The sequence below is a fragment of the Ochotona princeps genome, chromosome 30 (genome assembly GCF_030435755.1).
Source record: "Ochotona princeps isolate mOchPri1 chromosome 30, mOchPri1.hap1, whole genome shotgun sequence".
Taxonomy (NCBI): Eukaryota; Metazoa; Chordata; class Mammalia; order Lagomorpha; family Ochotonidae; genus Ochotona; species Ochotona princeps.
The window spans coordinates 21,210,883-21,233,611 of record NC_080861.1 but is presented as its reverse complement, the minus strand read 5'-3'; the positions used below and the strand labels follow the sequence as shown (position 1 = coordinate 21,233,611).

The window sequence follows — 22,729 nt, the reverse complement described above, 5'->3', positions numbered from 1 at the left end:
AAACATGACTCCTTTTCAGGTTGGCTAGAAGCATTCCCAACGGCCAAGGAGACATCAGCAGTGGTGGCAGAGACCCTACTGGAAAACATCATTCCCAGGTTTGGTTTGTCTCTGTCCATCCAGTCTGCCAATGGGCTGGCTTTCATCTCACAGGTCACCCAACAGGTCTCAGAGGCCTTATCCATCACCTGGAGCTCAGCTCCTCATGGGTGGATTGATTCCCCTGGGCCCTAATACACATCAGGGTCAGCCCTCGCAAGCCCCTTGGATGGAGCCCATTTGAGCTGATGTGTGGCCGACCCTTCCTGGTTACCCACCAGCTCCCTACAAAGTCTCCTCCCTTGGCTAACTGTTTCCCTTATCTGACTCTGATCCTCAAGCTTCTCCGAGAACACACAGACCTGTGTCTCCCGTGTCCTGACCCGAATGCATCAGTGCACCCGCATGCCTTTCCTCTCCAACCCAGAGGCTCGGTTCTACTCAAGACTCTTTACCCAGACTCACTTCAGCCATGGTGGACCGGACCTCACATGGTGATCCTTACCACGCCCACTGCGGCCAAACTTCTCAGCCACACCTCCTGGTGCCATTGTTCCCATCTAAATCCTTTCCAAACCTCTACCTCATCTCAGTGGAAGGTGCAACAGACAGGGCCTACCACACTAAGATTTAATTGACAAAATTTCTTCCCTGCCTCCGACCCTACTACTAATAATTCTCTACCTCACGTTAACCAAACAGACGAAATAATTCACACAGTTTAAGCAGCAACTTTAGTCTCAATATTGGGGGATCCACACTCACGTCATGGCTTATTCCAATACTTGTTCCACTAGTAATTATAGGTCTCTTATGAACTATTGCCCCTTGTTTTCCAAGGTTCATTCAGAAGAAACTTCATAAAGCCCCATGGACTGCCTTCAACTAGATGCTGCTCCAGCCCTACACTCTGGTGCCCGTGGAGCCTCTTCCGGACCTCACTTAGAGACTACGACCCCTTTCAGCAGGAAGCAGCCAGATGGACTTCGTCGCCCTCTTTCCTATTACCAAGAGGCCGGAATGATGGCTACCATGGTGGCCGGAGATGGGTGGAGTTTGCCTCCCACCAAACCTGGAACGGATGGCGGAATTCTGGCCACCCCCTCGGGCAGTGAGACCACCGTTGCACCAATGAGGGGCACAGACTCATGTCCCCCCCACCAAGAAGGGCCGAGGTGACCCCTGCTTCAGCTTTCACGTCATGGACATTTTAAAAGGGCCCCTTCCCCGTCTCTTCCATGCTCTTCTTCCTCTGCAGCCCACGCCCTCCCGAATGCCCTTTCTGCTGCATGGGGAAGGGAAGCCCATGACCGTGGTTCCCTGAAATAAAGGCCATCTAAATTCTTTTCATATATTTGGCTGAGTTATCCTTTCTCTGGTGGTCGGCGAATCTAACATTTGGTGAGCGGTGAATCTAACAATAGTTAATGTATGGATACACTCAACTCAAACCTTTAAGATTTATTTTATCTTTATTGCAAAGTCAGAGATACAGAGAGAGGAGAGACAGAGAGGAAGATCTTCCATCCGTGAATTCACTCCCAAAGTGGTGCAACATCCAGTGCTGCGTGGAGTTGAAGCTAGGATTCCTCCATGTCTCCCATGTGGGTGCAGGGTCCCAGGGCTTGGGGCCATCCTCGACTGCTTTCCCAGGCCACAAGCAGGGAGCTGGATGGGAAGTGGAGATGCCGGATTTAGAAACGGTGCCCATATGGGATCCCAGCGCGTTCAAGGCAAGGACTTTAGCAGCTAGGCCACCGCACTGGACCCAGCATTATTCTTACTATAAATAGTTTGTAATATCCAATAAAACCATGTTTTTCCAACATGAGCTAACTATCCTGTTAGAGGGGTAACAAAATCACTGAAATGAGAGGTATTGTTACATTAATTTATTTATTTAACTGGTTAGGATTTTGACTTCAATAACTGCATGCAATTTGCTACTAGTTTTTTGAGCTTTAGAGGTTGCATTTTTAAACGGTTACACTGACAGTTCATCATTCTAGGGCTAGCCCTAGTTCTTCCATGAATTTCAAATTTATGTTTGGCAAGCAACAAGAAACTAATGCATGTACAGTGTTGATTCTGAAATAGCATTTCAGACATGGTGTGTTTTCCGATTTTAGTAGCAATCATGTGGAAGTCACTTTCATTGAAAATAGAGTCCAAACATTTGGGGTTTCTCCCATGATCTATAATCTTATGATACAAATATGATAACAGGCTGATACTAAGACTCTATGGTCATAAAATCAACTGAACTGTAGTCAGTTTTCCTGCTGCACTAGGAATAGTGTATCTGACAGTATGAAATGTTATGTGTCTGGAACAAAGCCATTCATTTCAAGATGACTGCTAGAGTTTAGACTGTCATGAGAAGAGTTGACTTGCTAAGCTCCCTGATAATTTGTCAGAACATGGTTTGTGTATTTATTTCCATAGAGAATTGCATATTTTGGTGCTCAATTGCTCCAGCCAGCAGAGCCAGTACCGTGGACAGGGAGAGGGTCTGGGGATGAAGCCCCCACGGGAGACCAGTGATGGTAGAAGTCTCTGTGAAGTCTCCCTTCATTGCTCCTTCCCCTCTCCTTATTTACTCTCCCCTCACCCCACCCCCACATCCTCATTTAGCAGGAGACTGGATACAAATGAGTCCAATTAGTCCAGGTGTTTTTAGCCACAAGCCCAGTTCCTGTTGCTGCCCAGCTTAACGAGCGCTAATTAACTCCTTAGCCCACAACACTCAATAGATCCTAAAATACATGTTTAACCTTCAGAGCTTCTCATTCAGCAAATGCCAATACACTTGTTCGGTTTGCTTGTTTGTTGCTAGAATTACAGCCTTTTTTGTCCAACTTGTTCCTGTTTGGTTCTCAGGTTGGGAGCTAGAAATGCTGTAGTAAACTCTATATTGTTCTAATTCTCCCTGATGGCAATTGTTTCAGCACCTGTTTCCTTCTTTCAAAAGTCTATTTTGCATCCTGTTCTCATATCTGGCCTGGTGTTCTATTTTACAGTCACTTCCTTTATCATGGCCATTGACTTCATATTCATGTTTGATATTTATTATCTGCTATAAATTATAGCAATAAATGGTCCATTTGTATAGATTGAGATTATTATTTACTATACTAATACAGCAATTAAGAACAAAGCAAAACAAGCTTTGGACGCTTTTGGTATATTTGAAATCTTTAAGTTCAGGATCAAGGTCAAGGAAATTTTAACCCAAAGCAGACCCAACAAAAAATGATTATGTCACAAAATTATCAATGTTGATATTTCTGATGATGTGGCCTAAGTAATGGTTATTATTCTCAATATATTTATAATCAATAAACTATTTTATAATCAATCAGAACTGAAACTTTGGAAATGTCGGATCCCCATGTGTAACCTTTACAAAGAGGTGTTTGTTGAGCTGAATGCCTTTCTTTAGGGGAAGCAGGAATGAAGGCTGTGGTTCAACTGTGTCTCTAAAGAACCCCCAAAGCACAGGCAATTAAAGCAAAAATAAGCCAATGTGATTGCCTGACGCTCAGGAGCTTCTGCATGTAATGGAAACCTTCCACAGCATGAGGGGGACAACAAGAGCCAGAGACACATTGCATTGTCTTCCAATTCTAATATTCTTTCTCCTGCCTCATTCATACTGTTGGTGAAGCTTCCTGTCACCTTTTTACAATTTCATTCTAATGTACTCTTTAGTTCAAGCTTTTCAGTTTGGGTCTGTAGTGTCTTGGGTCAGGGAGGTCAGTGCAGCACACAGATACAGGCTGTGCACCTGCCTGAGCTGAGATCCTCTTGGACCATTCCTGTCCCCACAGGGAGCTGTGTGGAGGGGAGTGTGCATGTCTCTGCCAAAGCTGCTCAAAATGTTCAACTTGTCAATTCCTCAGTTACTGGGATGTGTACGTCTCTGTGGGTCTCCACTCCCCTATGGTATTTTGTTCCAATCAACCCCTTTGTTGGTGGCTGAGTGAGCTGGGTTTTCAATGTGGCTCACACTGGGATTTGTGGAGCTGGTCCTGATCCAGATTCTACCCCCAGGGACCCAGCACTTCCTTTTTTGGGTGGTTCTGGTATCTCTGGGGCCTAGGGCACAAATCCCCTAGGTGTGAGGTGGGCTGTGTTCCTGATCCAGGAATTCCTCTCTTGGCTGGATCACTCCTCACCTGCTCCCTCCCCAATGGAAGGCCTGCCCCCCACCCCTGATCAGGGGGGAGAAATCAATAGGGGAGGTGCCTGTGGGCTTCTGCACGGGTGCTTCCTTTCACTCAGAGGACCCCATCAGGAGTCTGCCTGCACCTGTTCCTTTGTGCTGGCTCAAAATTGTCTGTGGGTCAGGCTGCCTTCCCATCTCTCTCCTGTGCTCAGGCTCCTCTTCCTCTCTTGTGCTGCTAGCTCTGACATCAGCTGCTGTTTTCAGCAGTTCCTCCTTGTGTGTGCGGCTCCTGCTTTCCTCCAGTGGCCTCAGGAACTTCGTTCACTCTGCCCAGTGATTTTTCTTCTTCACCTTTTTAAAAAAAAAGATTTATTTATTTTTATTACAAAGTCAGATATACAGAGAGGAGGAGAGAGAGAGAGAGGAAGATCTTCTGCCCAATGATTCACTCCCCAAGGGAGCACAATGGCCAGTGCTGTGCTGATCAGGAGCCAGGAACATCTTTCCAGGTCTCCCACACAGGTGCAGGGTCCCAAGGCTCTGGGCCATCTTCTACTGCCTTCCCTGACTACAAATAGGGAGCTGGATGGGAAGTGGAGCAGCCTGGACATGAACCAGTGCCCTGCGGGATCCCGGCGTGTTCAAGGTAAGGACTTTAGCCGATATGCCATGCCGCTGGGCCCATCTTCTTCAGCTCTTTATCCCACCTCTTTTTGTCTCATAATTCTCTCTGCACTCGTGGCTACAATCGCCTACCCTGTCCGGTCGTTTTGTCCCACCACGCCCCCCCCACCCCTCACATTTATAAATCACTAAAAATCGTTAGTAAAAACAGTCTTTAAAAAAGGAGAAAAAGTCAGTCTTCCCTTAGCAGTTAAGAAGCCAATTTTATGCCACTATGATATAAACACTATGGCATGATCACAGGAACAGATCAGTGTAGGGAAATGGAGAACTTAGAGACAGATTCAAAATTCATGAAGTGAATTAACATAAATAAGGGAAAATGTTAGTTTTATTAGCAAGCCTGTTTAAACATCTGAAAATTAAAACCTTCCTGGGGCATGTTGTGGCATAGCACGCAAAGCAGCAGTCTGTGATGTTTACATCCAAGACGCACGCTGGCTCTGGTCCCAGCTGCTTCACTTCTGATAAAGTTCCTTGATAATGGCTTGGAAAAAGCAAGGGCAGAACTTTCAAACGTGGCTGGGGCCCCACCCCTCATGTTGAAGACTTTGATAAAGTTCTCGCTCCTGATTTAAGCCTGGTCCAAACACTGTTGTTGCAGCCACTTGGGGAGCGAATTATCGAATTATTTGATTAAAGATTCTCTCTCACGTTTTGCATTTGTGTAGTAGCATGATAAATACAGAACCTTCTTTTCCTCTTAGCTTTGCAACTTGACAAAACGGTTTTCTGGAAAGTGTTGGGCCTGGTAGCACAGATACCATAAGTTCTTATTTTATCAAGCATTCTGATCTCTCATTCTAAAAACTCATCTCTTGTATTTACACAAATGAACATTTCATAATGACAGCTTCAAAATAGACTTTGCTATGGTAACAAACCACACCCAAATTCTAGTGGTTCACATTAACAAAAATTACTCAAAATTATTTCAAAGCCATTATTCCTATTCTATGTTAGTCCTGATGAGCTATTCCTATGCCCAGCTGTGTTTCCTGTGTCTTCATATGCCTTCTTGGGTCTCCATTCTGGGCTCTGCACCTAAACAGAATGCCAGAGGGATATGTCTTTTCATCATAAAGGAAAATTAGCAAGGGCAACAGAAGGAAGAGGCGGTAAAGATTTGCAGTTTGAAGGCAATGTGCTGTCTTGTGTCTTTTGTGTTAAGAAAGCAATTCCGACGAATACAGCTGCCAGTGTGCAATATTGCAAATCATCTGGAAGTGGGTAGCAAAATACTGAGTGTGACAATCAGATGACAGGAGAGCCACATGCGGAATTAGAGCACCCGGGCCTGATCCTTGCTCTGGCTCCTGACTCCAGCTCCCTGCTCACACCCATCCTGGGCAGCATCCGTGATGGCCCAAGCAGGTGGATCCCTGTCGTCCATGAGGGAGACCAAGACTGAGTCCCTGAGTCCTGGGCTTGGCACGTTTTAGTCCCACACATGGCAGGCATGTGGGGAATGAAGTCAATGGAAGAGAACTCTCTGAATCTATCTATCTCCTTTCTTCTGAAACAGAAATGTAAATAATTAAGAGTATTCAAAGGTGAAAGTCGCGTGAATTATTCATATTAAAATGTATGTATACATACCAATTTTTCAAATGATGCAATTCAGCGGACTGCGCAGACACCAATGTGGCATGAACGGAGGCTATGACAAATTCAACTGTGCTTCATCACAATACAAACAACTGCAATCATTTCCAAAATTGTATCATACAATATTGAATTCCGACTCATTGTGATTAGATTAAAATGCAGTGGTAAAGATCAGAAATGCGGACTATGGGATGTTGGACTCTATGCGTGGCAAATACTTGCAGGGAGGGAATTTCAACTGAACTTGAACTATGGTTATGCAGCGGGGTGGAGGAACCCACCATGGGGGGAAGGTGGGGGGGAGAATCCCAGATTCTATGTAATTACAACACAATGTAATTAATGAATAAATTTAATTTAAAAAAAGATCAGAAATGCATATAATTGCAGATAAAATGTGATGTCTATCTTAGCATGTATAGATGGATATAATAATAAGTCAGTGAAAATCCAGGAAGAGTGTTAGGCATCAGGTTTTACAAAATTGCTACTTCATTCCTATTTCTCATGTATTGATTATTGTTGCATCTGTTTTCTTTTCTAGATCTCATTTTTTTTGTTTTCCCATGCCAATGATGTTTTGCATTCAATATTTTACAAAATAATTTAGAAGTTTTAAAATTTATTTTCTTAGCACAGAAAAATTCAGCAAGGAGGTTCTGAATGAGGATTGTGGAGATTCAATAATGATAGTAGTGCCCGGTACGGTAGACTAGCAGCTAAAGTCCTTGCCTTGAATGTGCCGGGATCCCACATAGGTTCCAGTTCTAATCCCAGCGACCCCACTTCCCATCTAGCTTCCCATTTGTGGCTTGAGAAAGCAGTCGAGGATGGCCCAAAGCCTTGGGACCATGCCCCTACATGAGAGACCTAGAAGAAGCTCTTGCTTCCTGGTTTTGGATCAGCACAGCTCTGGCCATTGTGGATGCTTGGAGAGTGAATCATCAGACGGAAGATTTTCCTCTATCTCTTCTCTCTGTATATCTGCCTTTCCAATAAAAATAAAAAATAAATCTTCAAAAAAATAACTATACTAATAGTCATGATGAGGTAAAAAGAGGAAAAGAAAAATACGGGAAAAGAGTAAGTAGTTAAGAACATGAATGAAACCATTAGATCTGAGCACCAGAACAGTCAAGACCACGCATCACACCTTTCTCTGCCTTTTGAGAAGTGTGCGTCTTTCATATCAGCTTACCCAGGGAAAGGAGAGCCAACTGCTGTCAAACTCACCTGTGATCAGACTCACTGATGAACCTGGGTGCATTTCTGCTCTAAGATCACCTGGACCATTTCTGTTCAGCCCTGAGGAGTGTAACAACTGAAACACAGAATACATAGCTGTAACCTCTAAAGTCAGCAGGACCCTGAGTTGGAATTAACCCCATTCTCCTTTTCCAGAAGTATGGAGTCTTCCGCGGCTTCTGCTCATGCAGAAACGTATATTCTCACACTTTAGCCATGAACCTCGTTCAAGCTGCCCTTGCATCCCAAGTGGCCTCTGACTGTGTTGTAAATCAGTTGTATGCGTCTTGTTTTCATTTCTGTGTGCTTTTGCCTGTTTGATGTTGCGGGATGGGTGAACTGTATTTCTTTTTTTTTTTTTTTTTTTGTAAAGATTTTATTATTTTTATTACAAAGTCAGATATACAGAAGAGGAGAGACAGAGAGAAAGATCTTCCGTCCGATGATTCACTCCCCAAGTGAGCCACAATGGGCCGGTACGCGCCGATCTGATGCCGGGAACCAGGAACCTATTCCGGGTCTCCCACGACAGTGCAGGGTCCCAATGCATTGGGCCATCCTCAACTGCTTTCCCAGGCCACAAGCAGGGAGCTGGATGGGAAGTGGAGCTGCTTTGATTAGAACCGGCGCCCATATGGGATCCCGGGGCGTTCAAGGCGAGGACTTTAGCTGTTAGGCCACGCCGCCGGGCCCCCGAACTGTATTTCAAAACTACAAATACGAGTACCGCCGAGCACCGGCGGCGGGCACCGGAGGGGACTGCGCGTCCTGGGCGGGGCTGTAGCGGCAGCGCTCGGGCTCTCCCTCCCGCCCGGGTTGGCTTCCCAGACAGCGCAGGAAGGAGGTCGGGGGTGGGGGTGACCCTCCCCACCCACCCCCGGCCGGCCGCAGTCCTGAATGCCAATGTGCAGAACCTCCCTTCGCACATCATCCGCCTGGTGTACAAGGAGGTGAAGATGCTGACCGCTGACCCGCCTGATGGCATCAAAGTGTTTCCCAACGAGGAGGACCTCAGTGACCTGCAGGGCCCTGAGGCTTGTTCCGCATGAAACTCCTGCTGGGGAAGGACTTCCCCGCCTCTGCCCCAAAGGGCTACTTCCTGACCAAGATCTTCCACCCTAACGTGGGCGCCAATGGCGAGATCTGTGTTAGTGTGCTCAGGAGGGACTGGACAGCGGAGCTGGGCATCCCACACGTGCTGCTGACCATCGAGTGCCTGCTGATCCACCCCAACCCTGAGTCTGCACTCAAGGAGGAGGCGGGCAGGCCGCCTGCTCTTGCAGAACTATGAGGAATGGTCAGCGCCCGCCTGCTCCCCGAGGTCCATGGCGAGTGATGCTGCAGCCGCCTCCTCCTACCCTGGGGCCCCCGGAGGGGCTGAGGGCCCCACGGCCAAGATGCTCGCGTGTGAGCGCGATAAGAAGCTGGCGGCCAAGAAGAAGCCAGACAAGAAGTGGGCCCTGGGCGGCTGTAGGGGCGCCTCACCCTGCCCCGTCCCCTCCCCCCAACTGTCTCTAATTTATTTAAATTATGGCTGGGTGGGGGGTGGCGGGGGGGGGGGGAGGCACTGGGACTGGACTTGTTTTTCTAAATAAAGTTGGCAAAGCAGCAAAAAACAAACAAAATAAATACGCTGGATTGGGAAGATATAATCAGAGAGAGAATTAAGATACACCTAATTATTCATCATGCAAAGAATTTTATGTTGGAAATATGAGATAGTATTACCTGTATTAGTCCTTCAATTTATAGGTGAAAGTGTAAGCTGGGTAATGTAATCTATATTAGCACCCACCTTATCCAATTATAAGTAATCCAGAGCGTTGAGTGAGATCGCTGTGGAAAGTCTTTGCATTATCCGCGCACTGCAGGGCTTGGCCCAAGGGAGAAAACCCGCTCCACACCCTCGTTCCAGGTGGAACTGGAAAGTATTCACACATATTTGCTCTATGTGTTAGATTTTAAGAAATTGCATTTGGGCCCGGCAGCATGGACTAGCGGCTAAAGTCCTCGCCTTGAACACCACAGGATCCCATATGGGCGCCGGTTCTAATCCCGGCAGCTCCACTTCCCATCCAGCTCCCTGCTTGTGGCCTGGGAAAGCAGTCGAGGATGGCCCAAAGCCTTGGGACCCTGCACTCTCGTGGGAGACCAGGAGGAGGTTCCTGGTTCCCGGCATCGGATCAGTGAAGCACCGGCCCGTTACGGCTCACTTGGGGAGTGAATCATCGGACGGAAGATCTTCCTCTCTGTCTCTCCTCCTCTCTGTATATCCGGCTTTCTAATAATAATAAATCTTTTAAAAAAAAAAAGAAAGAAAGAAATTGCATTTTCCATTAAGTGAAAAATAAGCATTTTTCATTGCATATCATTCATTGCGGCCGCTTGGGGAGTGAAGCATCAGACGGAAGATCTTGGGAAAGGAAGATGTTAGAACACGTGGATAGCTCCAGGGGGAGAAAATGGGCTGGGGACAGTCTCCAGAGAGGTGCAAGATGAGTGAAAACGGGTCAGAAGGGACAGATGGTTACTTAGTCAACAGACCCGTTTTTCCTAGTGTCCACTCACTCAGTGGCTATGGGATTTCCCAAAACCAGGGCAACATGCTACCTTCAAAAGACTCATATTCTTATACAAATAATACAGACGGGACATAGAGCAATAGAATGCATACCCTGTTGAACATGGGTGCTTCCCCTCTGTAATGGATTTGTAGCCTGATAAGCCCACCACACGTGGAAATACCAGCTTAGACGGAGACAGCTGCATCTCATCTATAGAACCTAAGCTGCCTTCAACATGTCCAAACATTTCCCAAAGACCACACCTGGCCAAAATCTTCTAATACTCATCCTTTGGATAATAAGCCATTGAAAATCTAACGTACATGCACAGCCGGCAGTTTCACGGACACAATGAGACATCATGTGTTTGTCATAGCACAGCATCCAGAACTCCGTGGCAACAGAGCACAGTCGCCACGGAGAGTATGGCTTCTACACCCTCATGGTGCCACAATGGACCGAGAGTTGCACTGACTGCCACCGGACAGCATCCCAGCACAATATCGTACTGCATATCGCTAGCCTGAGAAAAGATCCACATTCAACATCCTAAGAACAAGCCCCACAACATGTGTATTGCTCTAGCACAAAGCCTCACAGACAGCAAAAAGAGTGCGGCTGCCGTGATCTGCTGAGAACCACTGTGCCGTGTCAGGGCTTTGATTCAGGCACAGAAACAAGGCAGCAGAGTCAGGGATGGCTCTCTTGGACAGTGTGCCCAGTGAACATTTCTGAGATGGAGCTGCTGGCAGGGAAGAAATGAGCATAGTTCTGGAATCTGTGCATATGCCTGTCAACTTTTAGGGAGGTTGTGGAGACCAGAGAGCTGGAGCCAAAGGGAGCCCGAAGCAAGGTGATACAAGATAGAGCAGCACAGACAAGGAGACTGGCAGGCACGGACAACACCCCCATCGGCTCTTAGCATCCCTCCTGAAGCTAGAGCTGTTCCAGCAGGGTAGAGATCCATGCTGGCTCTGTGTATGTGCTTCTGATGTTTTATTCCTTCGGATGTTGGAGACCCACTGATGCCTTCATGAGACCTCCCCGGGTGTGGGCAAGCTAAGTGAGAAACAAGGAGACGCTGAGCAAGTTTTCAGAGCAATTGGCTCCGGGATGGAAGAAGCATCAACCTGCTCGCAGAAAGGAGGCTACACCGCGGTGCAACCGAGGAACACACTGACAGAACGAAAATGCGTGTGCCAGGAAGACACTCACAGATGACTCTAAGGCTGGGGCTGTGCAACGGGAAGGCAGGGTTGACCAACATTAACATTGGGGACACTTGGAGAGAGTTGGGACTCAGAGGAGTACAGACAGCTCAATGTATACCTTCCATTTGAACCGCCGATGCTCAAAGAAAAGACATAAAGTGACACCTGCTCCAAGCTTTCTGATCCACAGACACCACATGGACACTTGGCTCCACTCAATAGGCATCCAGGAGGAAAGCCTAGCCGTGCATGCACTTGGAAACAAACGTGATAGCCAAAAGAGGACCAGAAATGAATCCCAAGAAGCTTCAGCCTCCAGAATCAGGGGCAAAGAGCTCCAAGAACAAAAAGAAAGCAGAGATCCAGGAGGCCAGCCAGCAGGTGGGCGGTGGGGTTGGGGGCAGTGTTGAAAGGAGATAGGAATGACTGTGTCACCTGTGGCTGACTGGATTACTGACAGGCTAAGCCACCACTTGCAACGCCTGCAGCCCGAATCCAATCACCAGCTCCAATGTCAGGTACTCTATCCAAATCAAGTCCCTGCTAACTGGCCTGGAAAGGCAGGAGAGGTAGAAAAAGGACTGGGGCCTCATTACCCACAGGGGAGAACCAGCTGCCATTCCTAGATCCTGCCTCTGGCCTGCCCAGCTCCAAACATCCTAGTCATTTGGAGACTGAACCAGCAGATGGAACAGACAGCTCTCTCACTCCCCATGTGTGTGTAACTCTGACATTCAGATACATAACCTTAGTGTTTAACTCTTAACAATAGGGACTTCGAATTAGCACTGAATTCAGTCATTTAGAGATGGGGGATCCATTGCCTGACCGAGAGTACGGAAACAGGTTCTTGACGACGCATAGAATGGATGCACTTGGGAAACTGGGGTGGGGAGGGGAGCTAAGCCCATCCAAGAGAGGCTTGGTTTGAAGACTCAGCACTGCAGCACACACTGTAGAACTCAATGTGGTCGCTGCAATTGGATGACGCAGGACACACAGTACGTGGCTGCAGTGATGTTGGAACGAGGCCAGGTAGCATGCCATCAGTGTCACCATCCCAAGGAGTCGCCATTTCTACAAGCATGGACGCTGGTTTTCTTGGAACAAGAGAGAACATAGAAAAAATATTTCAGATGCAACACGCAGGAAAGTGGTGATACCATGACATGGCTCCAGAAAATGTCTTCTCTAGTGCAGCTGTCGTCTCAGAGGACAAGAAGAAAGAGGGTGTGACAACAACAGATGGGCTACTGGAGCTTTGAGGAGAGAGGAGAAAGCACACAATGTTCATGGACGAGAGCGAGAGGGAGACCACACCGCTGCCATAGAAATCTCACCAAGTCCAGCTGGAAGCCCACTGGAGCCTGGTGATCCCCAAGGTCAAGTGGCACCAGACCACGGGATTCAGCGCTTTTCTCCAGACACATGGCTCTCTGGAAACGCTCCCACACAAGGTCAGCTGTGGCTGGAGAGCCAGCTGCCCCACTTCTCAGTCAGCCTTCCTGCTAAGGAGCCTGGGAAGGCTGATGGCCCATGGACTGGGTCCTGCCCCGCAGCTAGGAGACCAGCATGACTTGTCGGCTCCTGCCCTCTGCCCCCTGCCCCCTGCCCAAACTAGCCCTGGATGATGCATCCCTTCACATCCAACATTCCTCTCTACTCTTTGGCCTCTGACACTAGACCTTCAAAGGACATAAAAACATTGTGTAGTTGTCTCCATTTTATCAGACTCTTAATCATCTTGGCAGGACTTTCATCTTCAGAAAAGAGTCAATCACACGTGGGTCACTTTAGAGCCTTTTTTTTTTCCTTAAAGTATTTGCCTTGGAAAGGCAGATATACAGAGAGCAGGGGAGACAGAGAGAAAGATCTTGTGTCGGCTGGTTCACTGCTCAAATGGCGGCCTGGGCCAGAGATAAGCCCACCCAAAGCTAGGGATCAGGAGAGGCCTTCGGGTCTCCCATGCTATGCAGGGCCTCAAGGCGTGGGCCATCCTCTACTCATGCCCCAGGCCACAAGCAAAGAGCTGGGTGGCATCCCTTTACAATTTTTCAAAACACTTTGCTTTGGACAATATCTTTTCCATGGACTCCTGAAAGAAGACGGCTTGCCAATCATTTCTCGCAATGAGGTACTGACGTGCCATTTGTGAGTCGTCTTTCCCTTAGCACCCCAGGAAATCTCAGGAAAACATTCATCCCAAAGAGTCAGTTTAGGAATTGCATGGGACACCTGAACCGGTGTCTTTTTGTTTCCAGGAAGTTCTGCGGAGCTTTCGACCTTCCACTGGCCAATAGAAGCCGTTCCGCATGGTGATCCACCAATCGCAGCCCTGGCCCTCGGTCTGCAGAGGGCGGAGGCCTCAGGGGGCGGGGTGATGCGCGCTATTTAGCTGCTGGCAGGCCCAGTTGCAGGCCAACTTTGCCTCCCGCACTGAGACAGCACGGTGGAAGACTGCGACGCCCAGGCCCAGGACTGAGACGGGAGCGGCTCTGCGAGAAGATAGGCAGGACTTGAGCCCACGCATCTGTCCACGCTCTCCACACCTGCCTTCCGCACCCATCACCCACCTCAGAGCCGCCTCCAGCCAGCAGCACAAAGTGCCTTCAACATGCATCGACCCCGCAGCCCCAGCACCTGCCCTGCGCCCAGCTGGCCCCCGCAGCCTGGAGAGCCGGGCCCTGCCAAGCGTCTCCGACTGGACGTACCCGCCGCGGGCCTCCAGCTGCTGCCACAGCCTGGCCTGTGGCACCAGCCCTGGGCCCCACATGCACTGGAAGACGCCAATGCTCTGCCTCTGCAAGAGGCCAACGCCATAGCTCTACAAGAGGTTGACGCCCTAGCACTGTATTGGGGCGATGCCCTAGCTATCCAAGACCCCGGAACTGTTGCTTTCCAGGACGCCGATGCACCTGCTCTCCAACAGGCCGAGGCCCTTGCTCTCCAACAGGTCAACGCCATAGCTGTACAAGAGGCCGATGCCCTAGCATTCCAACTGGGCGACGGCCTGATTATCCAAGACCCTGGAACTGATGCTCTCCAGGACGCCTATGCACCTGCTCTCCAACAGGCCGAGGCCCTTGCTCTCCAACAGGTCAACGCCATAGCTCTACAAGAGGCCGACGCCCTAGCATTGTATTGGGGCGATGCCCTAGCTATCCAAGACCCCGGAACTGTTGCTTTCCAGGACGCCGATGCACCTGCTCTCCAACAGGCCGAAGCCCTTGCTCTCCAACAGGTCAACGCCATAGCTGTACAAGAGGCCGACGCCCTAGCATTCCAACTGGGCGACGGCCTGATTATCCAAGACCCTGGAACTGATGCTCTCCAGGACGCCTATGCACCTGCTCTCCAACAGACCGAGGCCCTTGCTCTCCAACAGGTCAACGCCATAGCTGTACAAGAGGCCGACGCCCTAGCATTCCAACTGGGCGACGGCCTGATTATCCAAGACCCTGGAACTGATGCTCTCCAGGACGCCGATGCACCTGCTCTCCAACAGGCCGAGGCCCTTGCTCTCCAACAGGTCAACGCCATAGCTGTACAAGAGGCTGACGCCCTAGCATTCCAGTGGGCCGATGACTTGGCTAGTCATGACCCCTATGCATCTGCTCTCCAGGACACCTACGCTGTTGCTTTGCCAGAGGCCAACGCCCTAGGTCTAGAAGCCGGCAATGGCCTGCCTCTGCAAGAAGCCAATGCCAGCGTCCATTATGAGGCCACCGCTGGTGTGGGTGTACATGGCTTGGCGCCCAGCTCGCTGAGCTCTGTGGTGGTGCTGCCCGCCGGCTCTGCCCTGCAGCTGCAGCACCCCGAGCTAGGCATCAACCTGCTGCTGGAGCCCCCACCCACGGCCGTCGTCACAGTGTCGCTGCTGGGATGCACGCTGCTCCTGGTCCCCCAGGGCCTGCTGGACGCCGCCCACCCGCACTCCGGAGCCCAGGGACAGGCTCCTGGCGGCGGCCTCAGCGGTCTGCAGCTGGACGCTTTGCTGGCAGCGGCGGAACAGCTCGTCGTCGTGGGCCAGCAGCAATGGGCATGCGCCTCCGTGCCCAAGGGCCCAGGCCAGGAAGATGCCTTGCAAGAAGCCGCCCCAGCCGCCTCCTCCGCCTCCGGCCCCTATGAGCTTCTGGCTCCCAGTCCTTGGGCCGCTGCTCCCAGCTCTGCCTTCGACCTCGACTGCCACCTGCTGCGCCCCCTCTTACCCAGCTCCTCGCTACGGCCTCTGCCTCCCTCTCCCAGTCCAGCTCCCCAGCAGCGCCCCGAGAACCCGCAGCGCCCTCCCCGCCCCCCCTGCAAGGCCCGGAGACGCCTGCTCTTCAAGTGATTCCAGCCGCACTCCTCGCGACCGCACCCTGCCCACCAGCCAGTTGCATGAAGGGCAGGACCCGCACAGAGCCCCTGGCTGAGCCTGCACACGCCTCTACGGGAGACGACGGCGGGGAGATGCTCTGCGCATGGACACTGCGTGGCCCAATCCTGCACCAGTGGCCGGACCAGAAGCTTGGCACAAGGCCCATCTATCTCCTCCAACCAATGCTGCTGGCAGGACAGGCTCCCTCAGCCCTCAGGACTGACTCTGGATCCTTCTCAAAGGCACTTCCACTCCTCCCCTCACCTTTGCCTACAACCTTAGCTGAAGCACTTGGCCAAACTCCCCGCCTTCCCCGCCCCTCACCGAATCCCTTTGCTCCCACATTGGTTACTGAGTTGTTTGGGGGGAGGGGGCTCTGGTTGCTGGTGGTGTTTGCTTGGTTTTTAATTTTTGCAGTGGGGGTTACTCTCAGGGCACTTTTACAGAATTCTCCCCATGGAACTTCTCCTGGTGGCCTGAAAACCTCTGGGGATCTAGCAAGCAGCTCTGTAGAGACAGACAGATGCTTGTCGTTTAACAAAGGACTGGGCCCCTGAGCAGGTGCCCTGCGTGTTCTGATGGCTAGGTTAGCGCAGACCGGATGTGGATAGCTCTCTGCCTTGCCCAAATAGGCCAAAACGTTTCCATTTACAAGAGTCTGCTGTTGCAGTTCTCTGAGCTGTATGTGTTGGACATTGTTAGTAATTTGTACAAATAATGAGTTTTTTGTCGACCCAGCAGAATTACCATATTCAGTGTTTCTTCTGTAGATTCTCTTCGGTTCGCTGTTAATGGCAATGATAATGATGATACCATATTCTTTTTGAACAAGCTATTCCATTTGTGTATTAATATTTTATATTAGTTTTCTCTTTAAATGTAGATTGAACAGGTCATTAATGAGGGCACTCGTGTCCTGAACCTTGTTGTAATGAATGAAACTTCACAGAAATATGATTGTTACTGCACTTAGTTAACACATAAATGTTACCCTACCGAAGGCTTTATGTTTCAGCCTTGCTCCCACAAAAACACTCGGATTTCTGTCTTTTTTATTATTATGATTTTCCTTTTTGGCTATGTGACAATAAAGACTTTATCAAATTATTTCCAATGTTGCGTAATTTGTTTATTTGTATTGGAAACGCAGATCACATTTTTGGAGAGCAGCAGAGACAGAAAGGGAGATGCCCCAGCCGAGGAGTCCATCCACAAAGGGACAGAATGGCTGGAGCTGAGCTCAGCTGAAGCTAGGAGCCTCCTCTGGCTGTCTCCTGCAGGTGCAGGGGCCCAAGGCCCCTCAGAGGGGAAGCAAGGCCGCCGGGATTAGAACCAGCGCCCATATGGGATTCCGACGCATGCAAGGCAAGGACCCCTAACCGCTATGTTTTCGCGCTGGGCCCTCGCCGCACCATTTCCGATGCGGCCCCTGCTTACAGCCCGGGAAAACAGCAGAGGATGGTGCGAGTCCTTGGATCCCAGAACCCATGTGCTATATCTGGAAGAACTCCTGGGTGCCAGCTCAAGTATGGCCCAGTTTAGACCATGAACCCATTTTGGCACTAAACCAGTAGATATAGCATGTCTCTATCCTCTATAAAACTTTTAAAAAGAGAAATAGGAAGAGAAGATGAAGAAAAGGGACACAAATGATTTAATGGAAAAGGAACTAAGAGGTTACACCTAGGGGAAAGGTTTACAAAAGTATCAAAATAATCACCCATAATATCAAAAGCAGAATGGAAACGAATACAAGTGAATCAAGTGTTGAAGCTGGTAAAAGAGTATGGAAAAGTTTTAGAGATATTTGCTACACAATACCTGGATTTAAAAACGGAACTACAATGTACTAAAACCCACTACTTGGGCCCGGCAGCGTGGCCTAACAGCTAAAGTCCTCGCCTTGAACGCCCCAGGATCCCATATGGATGCCGGTTCTAATCCCGGCAGCTCTACTTCCCATCCAGCTCCCTGCTTGTGGCCTGGGAAAGCAGTCGAGGACAGCCCAAAGCCTTGGGACCCTGCACCCACATGGAAGACCTGGAAGAGGTTCCAGGTTCCTGGCTTCAGATCGGCACAGCAGACAGAGGCCATTGCGGCTCACTTGGGGAGTGAATCAGCGGATGGAAGATCTTCCTTTCTGTCTCTCCTCCTCTCTGTATATCTGACTTTGTAATCAAAATAAATAAATCTTTATTAAAAAAACTAAAAAAATAAAACCCAATACCTAAAACTTCAGCAGCAACTTCAGGCAGCGGATTCACTGGCTTCCTGGCTTTGGAAACCCTGCCGTGGAAGCCACATAGAGTGTGAGTGAACCAGCAGGTGGGAGATTTTTCTGTCTCTCCTTCTCTCTATAAAATCTGCCTTTTCAATCAAAGCAAATAAACCTTTCAAAAAATGCTATCTAGAGAGGAAAATGGAAGGAACTATTGTCTATCTGAAACTGGCTCAACAGCAGGGAAAAATCAAGGATACTCGAAAAGTCCCACTGTGAGGGCAAATGACTCACTGGTCCCAGAGGCTCCGAGCTCATAAACACCAGGGCTTTGTACACCTTACCAGGGAAGAGGTGCAAGCCAAGAGAGGGTCCTAGAACTCTGTTGTATTTTGAGTACAGATTCTCCCCACCTAGAATCTTGTTGAGTTTCACTCCCCAGTGCCGCAGGATTGGTGGACAGAGCCTGGTGGGTGGCGTTGGGTCATGGCTGCAGAGCCCTTGAGTTGGCCAATCCCTTTTCCATGGGCACAGGTCAGCGTTTTACTGTGGCCGTTTTACCATGCGAGCAAGCAGCATTAGGCCCTGATCACAGGCAAAGACATGACTTTGGAACTGCCTAGATTCCAAAACCAGAAACCCAAACCAACAGTGTTGGTTTGTTTATTAAGATGTGTTAATTTCCCTTGGAAAGGAAGATTGACAGAGAAGAGAGGCCGAGAGGAAGATCTTCCACCCTCCGGCTCACTCCCCTAATAGCCGTAGCAGCTGCAGGTGAGCCAACCTCAAGGCAAGGCCAGAAGCTTCTTCCATGTCGCCACCGTGGTGCAGAGTCTCAAGGTATGTAGGTTATAGGAACTGACCAGGGGGCGACAGCGTTTTTCTTTCCCTGTGTCTCGCAAGTAAATATTTTATTTTAATTGAAACAACAAAGTCAAAGGAAGGAAGCTTTAATTCAAATGTAATAAATAGAAGAGTAAATAATATGGAAAAATCTGCCTTCCTGTGTTAACCTATGTATTCATCAAATAAATTTTACATATTTATTTAAGACAGAGAGAGATGCAATAAGCAGGGCTGGGCCGGGCCAAGTTAGGAGGCAGTGGCGTGGGGGAGGGGCACAGGCCCTTGAGCCATTTTCTGCTGCTCTCCCAGGTACGGTACAGGAGCTAGACTGGAATAAGACCAAGCGCGGCTCAAACAAGTTTCCAGGTGGGATGTTTCAGGGGAGGTTTAGCACAGTGCACCATAACACAGGCCCCAATTTATGATTTTTGGCCTCATATTCATATATTATGATATAAAATGATGGGTCTGGTGCGCTAGCCTAGTGGCTAAAGTCCTCAACTTGAACGCGTCAGGATCCCATATGGGCACCAGTTCTAATCCCGGCGACCCGGCTTCCCATCCAGCTCCCTGCCTGTGGCCTGGGAAAGCAGTTGAGGATGGCCCAATGCTTTGGAACCCTGCACCTGCATGGGAGACCTGGAAGAAACTCCTGGCTCCTGGCTTCGGAATGACTCAGTCCAAGCCGTTGCAGCCACTTGGAGAGTGAACCATCGGACGGAAGAGCTTCCTCTCTGTCTCTCCTCCTCTCTGTATATCTGCCTTCCCAATAAAAACAAATAAGTCTTTAAAATATAATAATATGGAATGACATTACATGCCATATACTTTTATGAAATTGGCTTTTATAAAATTCATACTTTATGTGTTCCTGATATACAAGGTGATTTTTGGCTCAATTTGAACCAGCAAATAAAGTAAGATTCGCTAACCAGATTTCATTTTTATGCTCATATGAACAAAAGATGCCAACTCAGCCAAGCATGTCTCATTTCCACCTCTTCTCTCTTGGCCGTTACTTTTCAAGCTATGGTACATACCTCATGTTAGATGATCATGCATCCCTAATACCTGTTAGGCACATCACTGATCATTTATTTCATAGATTGTCTATAGTTCTTGTGCCATCATAAAGCATTCTCTCATGTAAAAACAGTGGACTATTGTACTTGAAATTAGTATTTGTATCGTTCATAACTACAACAGTGTTGAATTTATTGCCCGAATTTATGACACCGCATTATAATGATTAGGATTTAATTATTTTTATTGGGAATTCAGATTGACAGAGAAAAGGAGAGAAAAAGAGAAAGATCTCTCCACTGTTTTGCTCCTCAGGTGGCCAGAAATGAGCAATCCAAAGCCAGGAGCCAGGAGCCAGGAGCTTCTTCCCGGTCCCCCACGGGGTTGCAGGGTCCCAAGGCTTGGGACTGTCCTAGGCTGCTTTCCCAGGCCACAAGCAGGGAGCTGGATGGGAAGTGGAGTAGCTGGGATTCTAACTAGCACCCATATGGGATGCTGGCACATGCAAGGCAAGGACTTTGGACATCAGGCCACTGTGCCAGGCCCCACACACTATTCTAATGTTACAATAGCTCGCCTCAAATTATATTTTTAAATTACTAACTGGGCATAAAAATATACACATATACAATTCAATGTTTCATAATTACTTATTTTAAATATATATATCTCTTAAAATATTGCACAGGGCCTGGCGGCGTGGCCTAGCAGCTAAAGTCGTCGCCTTGAATGCGCCCCAGTGGGCGCCGGTTCTAATCCCAGCAGCTCCACTTCCCATCCAGCTCCCTGTTGGTGGCCTGGGAAAACAGTTGAGGATGGCCCAATGTCTTGGGACCCTGCACTCTCGTGGGAGACCCGGAGGAAGTTCCTGGCTCCTGGCTTCGAATCGGTGCAGTACCGGCCGTTGCGGTCACTTGGGAAGTGAATCATCGGAAAGAAGATCTTCCTCTCTGTCTCTCTTCCTCTCTTTATATCTGCCTTTCTAATAAAAATAAATAAATCTTAAAAAATAAAATAAAATATTGTGCAAGAACTTTTGCCCATAGTCCATAAATAGTTTCTTTTTCAATTATTATACGCGCAAATGATTCAGTAACAAATGAGTAAGGGAGAGTGGGCGGCGGCGCCAGCTCCGCGGGGCGAACTCTGGTTCATGGGGCGCAGGGCGGCGGCCGCCCCTGCTGCTGGAGTCTCGCCCGCACTTTTAGGGCTAGTGCGGAGGTCCAGGGCGGAGGAGAAGTCAGCCCGCAGTTGCAGCCCCCGCCGGCCCCCGCCTCGCGGCCACGCTGCCCCGCTGCCCGCCCGCCACGGTCATCTTCCCCAGCAGCAGGGGCGATCCCGGGGCAGCGGCAGCAGCAGCTGCAGGACGCCCTGTCGCGAGCAGCAGTCTCTGGTCCCAGCCCATCCTAGGGCCCCGCCCAGTCCCAGCACCACCAGCAGTAATAGCAACAGTAGCAGCAGTAGCAACCCAGGATGGGATCAGCTAAGCAAAACAAACCTCTCTATCCGAGGCCTGCCCCACAATACCCCGACCAGGACCTGGTGCAACTCTGCCAACCGTATGGGAAAATAGTCTCCACGAAGGCAATTTTGGATAAAACAACGAAAACTGCAAAGGTTATGGTTTTGTCGACTTCGACAGTCCTGCGGCGGCTCAGAAAGCTGTGTCTGCCCTGAAGGCTAGGGGTTCAAGCTCAAATGACAAAGCAACAGGAACAAGATCCTACAAGCCTGTATATTTCTAATTTGCCGCTATCCATGGATGAGCAAGAACTTGAAAATATGCTCAAACCCTTTGGACAAGTTATCTCCACCAGGATACTACGGGATTCCAGTGGTACAAGTCGTGGCGTTGGCTTTGCTAGGATGGAATCAACAGAAAACTGCGAAGCCATTATTGGTCATGTTAATGGAAAATTCATTAAGACCCCACCCGGAGTTTCTGCTCCGACAGAACCTTTATTGTGCAAGTTTGCGGATGGAGGACGGAAGAAGAGACAGAACCCAAACAAATACATCCCTAATGGAAGACCATGGCATTGAGGAGAGGTGAGACTCGCTGGAATGACACTTATGACCCAACTACAGCTGCTCTACACAACGGATTTTACCCTTCACCTTCAGTACTGCTACAAACCGAATGATCACTCAAACTTGTATTACACCTTACATTGCCTCTCCTGTATCTGCCTACCAGGTACAAAGTACTTGTTGGATGCAACCTCAGCCGTATATCCCACAGTACCCCGGTGTCGTGTTGACTCCCACAATGGAACACACCATGTCACTACAACCTGCGTCTATGATCAGCCCTCTGGCCGCCCAGCAGATGAGGGACTTGTCACGAGGCAGCACCAGAACATACATGCCTGCAACATGAGCTGTGCAAGCAGCCTGTCTGCCACAGTATCCACACACGCAGACCACAGCGGTTCCTGTGGAGGAGGCGAGTGGTCAGCAGCAGGTGGCTGTAGAGACGTCTAATGACCATTCTCCACACACCTTTCAACCCAATAAGTAACTGTGAGATACACAGAAGGGTGTGAAGGCTGAACAATCATGGATTTTTCTGATCAATTGTGCTTTAGGAAATTATTGACAGCTTTACACAGGTTCTTGAAAACGTTATATATAATGAAATCAACTAGAACTGGTTTTCCTATAAGTTCTACAAGGTGCATAAAACCCTTAAATTCATCTAGTAGCTGTTGCCCTGAACAGGTTTATTTTCGTAAAAAAAAAAGAAGAAAGAAAGAAAAGAAAAAA

General features: G+C 49.0%; 1 protein-coding gene and 2 pseudogenes across 2 annotated transcripts in view; all 3 read left to right on the top strand.

Annotated features, from left to right (window-relative positions):
* The window catches only part of SLC22A14 (solute carrier family 22 member 14), a 980,905-nt gene that overhangs the window by 22,558 nt on the left and 935,618 nt on the right, over window positions 1-22,729 (top strand). The window lies entirely within an intron of this gene.
* Window positions 1,063-13,838, top strand: LOC131478332 (ubiquitin-conjugating enzyme E2 S-like; annotated as a pseudogene).
* On the top strand, window positions 17,616-22,484 carry LOC101523262 (RNA-binding motif, single-stranded-interacting protein 1-like; annotated as a pseudogene).